Raw genomic sequence first — 4,681 nt, 5'->3', positions numbered from 1 at the left:
CTGATATTTCTCTTTAAGAAAATAAATAAATAAAGCAATAATAGTAATAATAATCCCCAAACTACTGCCGCGTTGTTCAGAAAGATATTACATCTACCTGTTGATCCCCGTAAAGCAAAAATATTATTCATAGATCTGTATTAATAAACCGGTTTAAAATAAGTTGCCCATAATTTTTCATTGTGAATAAGAAATCTGGTGTGTCAGTTCACTTATCTTTTTTTTTTTTCATCCGTCTTGTCCGATGATCCCATGACCTCCATCAACCCATCACTGCCAGTGTTCTTTTCTCATCTGAAGCAGTGGGCATCCAGTCATTTCCTTAATGTTCGCATCTCAGCAGCTGCACACCATCCCTCCTTCTGTAGTTTAGGAGCAAAGTTAGTCTCTGTGCCCCTTGTAGGTTAATCCATCCTGCGACTCAAGAAAAAAAGTGTCCAATGTCTCTCCAAACAAAAAATCCATTGTTCATTTTGAAACATTCCCATCCGCAGTGTAGTCAAAACTATTCAAAAAAAATTTAACATGCGTGCCACGTCTTTTTTTTTTTTTTTTCATAAAGGCTAAGATGTTAGTAAACAAACAGAAAACAGAAAACAAACAAACATACAGACAAACAACGACAAACATGTAAGACAACAAAAACCCCAGTGGTGCCTCCGACTTCTCCAAATAGTTGTTGGTTCATCTTGTCATTCGTTAAATGCCTCTTTCAGCATGACTGCTCTTAATGTTCCACCCCAACAAAAGTCTGTGAGCTTCAAACCACCACATCCATCTCTACCTCATAGGTCATATCAGAACCAGAGAGGAATTAAAACAAACTCAGAGCTCACCAGAATGGCCTTCAGCCGGGAACAAAACATGCAGTCACAATCTCTACACCCTGTCTCTGGCATGCTGCGTTCTCACACCATCTCTCTAATGTCCTGATCCATGGTTCCGATCCAGTCCAGTTACTAACCAAGTCAGTCCAGTCAGTTCGAACCTATTCAAATCCTCCTATCAAAAATGTTTTCAAATATCTGAACCCCTCTCTCTCTCTTGCTCTAGTCACTCTCAGCCAAGTTGTCTATTTCACATGCCAGAACTTCTGCAGCTGTTGGGAAAATAAGGGTTAATGCACATCTTAAACAAAACACAATGAAGGATGAGACTTTTGTCAGCCTGTCCTGGAAGAAAAAATGTTAACATTTAAGGATTGTTACAAACACAGCCTGAAAAAGAAAAAAGAACATGTTTAAGCAAAACAATCTCCTGATCCTCCTTAAATGGGCCTCTGAATAATCATGCCTGCTCCCTGACAGCCGCACTGTCACTCTCTACAAGCAGGGAAAAAGTAAATTACCCCTCTGGTTTGTTACCAGGAAAAAACAATCAAAAAGTTCATCAATTAGTCAATAGTTAAGCACTTAATTCACAGAAATTTGTAAAGTTAGTAGAATCTAACATGTCATGCAAAGAAAGTAAGGCCCAGATGAACAGTGAAAAGTGTTAGTGTTAGTAATGATTAGAGATGCAAATTAATCAGTTTGTGCTCTAATTCTTACTGAACCCGCACTTCGATCTTCTTTGCCCATTTCTCCCCTTCTCTATCCAACTCACCCTCCATTTCATCTACTGCTGTCTGCCTCTCTTTTATCCACTGAACTCAACCGTCCTAATTTATCTATTTGATGTAACCCACTCTATTCTGAACAGTTGACTGAGTAAAGATCCATTTAATCCACCTTAGAGTATCCTCAGTGATCAGTGTCTAATTTATATTCACTTTGCTACAGTTTGACAAACTTAGCTTGTGTGGTCTAACATTTTCAAATATAAGCTCCTGAATCAGTCACTCTAAATGCAGATTACAATACCATTCTAGTGTAGTAATTTGGTAGATGTCTTTAAGGTAAAAAACTGCTTCTAGACTCCTGGGCCCTGCCTCTGCTGTGATCGGCCCTGTGTGCACTCAGTCTCTCTGTGTCTTCTTTTTCTTTTCTCTCCTGCCTCTAAGTGAACGGCTGCTCTGTGTGATCCACCTTCTGGAGCTCAATGTTGGGCCGGGGTTGGGGTTTACAGCACTGAAAATGTACTAATTGATCTTCTTACCTTTAAAATGTTAATTTCAAGACATCGTAAATTGTAAATATATCAACCTCTTATATTTTAAGCTTTCCTTTCCAAGGTTCACCTCCAAAAATCACAGAAACATCGACATTTTCATAACAATAGCGAACTGAAATGCTGAAATGCTTTATTTACCGCCTCCTATATTAAATCTTGCATCTGAAACTCCTGTCGTACCTCTTGTCCCAATTCTTCCTCTGTAGGCCTTATTTCACAATTTATCTGACCTTCACGCAACTCCATAACAGGCATCTGCACACATGGGTTTGATGGAAACATTGCATCACCAGCCTTACGAAACATTTCTCTGACACCTTGGTGTGGACTGGGGTCCATAATAGGCTCTGTTTCTGCAATATTAGATGTACTCATGAAAGGTTTTTCTTACCCTCTGAAGTGTTGAGTGCCTGTTCACCTCCCTGAGCCCCGTTTTGCTCCACCTGTTTCTGTTCAGAATCCTTGTCAGAAAAATAGTTACTAAAATTGAACTTGGTTTGTCTAATCAAATCCAAAAGTTTTGTTTCTTCCTTCTGGTGTTTGTCTCGTCCGAACACACCAGCACCAGCCATTTTTTCACGAGCTTGTGACAATCTATTTTTTAGAGTATCCAAATAAAAAAACCACGTTGTGAAGTGTTTGGAGGGGGCCCCTCTAATTCCCCAAACACTCCATCTTCTCTCATTTTTTTTTTTTTTCCTACCCATTCATCAAATTTTCTAATGTGGTGCTCTGCATCCTTCAATGGATAACTCGCCATGATCATATTTCTCCCTTTATCCAGACTCGCTTTTAACGAGGTGTTTCTGGATTCAATTTTCTAGTCCACATGCATCCATCTTTTACACCTTCCGTTCACACAGTGTATAAAATTAGACCTCGACGTCTTACGTGAGATCCCTCGGTGCTTTAAACTTTTTACCTATAAACTTCAGTGAGCCGCTTCTCTGCTAAGGAAGTGCGTCCGTCAAAGAAATACGTCCGTCAGTGAAAAGGAAAAAAGAAAGGAAATTTAGAGAAAAGAAAAGATTTAGATATAGTTCCGCCTCGTTCACTCCACCAACTTTTAGGACTAGACAAACAAGTTACCTAATCCGGGCATCAGTCTCTTCTAGTTTTATGAGGAATATCATTTTATCGTCTCTCTCTTTTCCTTTTATAAGAGAAGAGAAGGAAAGAGAAAAACACCTCAAAAGGTCCGTTTCAACCTGACCCGCTCGCTTATTTCCAGTCTCGGTTTTTCGTACATGTCCTTATGGGAGGTATACTGGCAAACTCTAGCCGGCTATGTGACTGGTTTCTGTCTGTGCGTCTGTTTTCAGAAGTGCATCTTTCGTGTCTGCAGGCAGACCGGGAATAAAATCACCGTCCCTTTCTGCATGCAGAAACCGTTGGGCTTTCCAACCAACTTTATCCTAGTGAGCAGTATAGTTCTTGAAGACGTTTGCGCAGTCGCCTTCAGTCGGACTTTCAACCGCTACCCACAGCAGAACGCACGACTTTCTTTCTCTCTCTCTCTCCTTTTTTCTTTTTTTTTTTTTTTTTTTATGTGTACACGTTCGCAATGTAAAAAAAAATAAAAACCAACAAATACAACAAAACAAAAACCGCAAAAACAAAAACTAAAATCACTCTGAGCAATTTCTCTGTCCTCTTTTGCATAAAAAGCTTCAGCTCACTTCAGAAAATCACAACACAGCCAAAGTGTTTTAACAGTAAAAACACTGGAGATATTTTGTAATAAGGAATCTCCTCACCTTATCAGTTGTTTCGGCCGCAGGCTGTGGAGCTTTTTCCGTCGGTGGCTCTGTTGTTTTGCTTCCAGGTCACGGGCGGAAACACCAATTTGTTAAAGTGAGAAGGATTTGTCCCCTTCAAAGTATAGGCTGTATAGCCCCGGGGCCTCCTCACACGGTTCTTTTCCTGGGAGCAAGTTATTTACTACTCTTAACTCAAACTCGTTAAAACCATATAAAAAAGGACTATAAAAACAGGAGTAAAAAAGTAACAGAGTTTATTCCACATCAGGTCGTTACAGGACAGAGAAAAATGCTTCGAGCTATGCACAGCTGTGGTCTCAAAAATCACGTCCGCAAGCGTCCGGCAAAGTTTGAGCCCCGAACAACGTCATCACCTGCTTCTTATACCTTCTGAGTCTGTTTCACATCATGTGGATGCTTAGCTGTCCGTATCAGAAACTGACACGCGATCCAACTTTACTATTTAGGCCTAAATTAACATTTAATTCTAAGATATTTGGATGACCATGCATCTTATAACCACTCCAATATCACTATGTCTCAGACTTGTTAGGAATCCAGTTTGTGTTGGTTGTGTTTTTGTTTTTCTCCACCACCAGAGGGCGTCTGTTTCTCGTTGGCCTTCCTACACACCTGCAGATGGTTGCCTCATTACCGGAGGACTCTTAAGCTGCTGTCTGACTGCCACTACCTCAACGCCAGAGATATAGCCAGTTTTGGGTACTCTAGCCAAGCTGAGTATTGCTGAGTCAAACTGAGTTTCTGACACCTGAGTTTTAACCTTGTTGTTTTTTGTTTTTGCCTCTCAG

At 40.3% G+C, this 4,681-nt stretch overlaps 1 long non-coding RNA gene across 1 annotated transcript; it reads right to left on the bottom strand.

Annotated features, from left to right (window-relative positions):
• Positions 1-217: 217 nt before the first annotated feature.
• Positions 218-3,984, bottom strand: LOC119792274. Its single transcript, XR_005281970.1, has 2 exons — positions 3,870-3,984; positions 218-414 (listed from the first exon to the last, which is right to left on the bottom strand). It is a non-coding gene; the product is annotated as an uncharacterized LOC119792274 (long non-coding RNA).
• Positions 3,985-4,681: the final 697 nt, after the last annotated feature.

This window comes from Cyprinodon tularosa, unplaced genomic scaffold, assembly GCF_016077235.1.
Source record: "Cyprinodon tularosa strain WSP-4 unplaced genomic scaffold, ASM1607723v1 ctg1113, whole genome shotgun sequence".
NCBI classification, from domain to species: Eukaryota; Metazoa; Chordata; class Actinopteri; order Cyprinodontiformes; family Cyprinodontidae; genus Cyprinodon; species Cyprinodon tularosa.
This window is presented reverse-complemented; position numbering and strand designations above follow the sequence as displayed.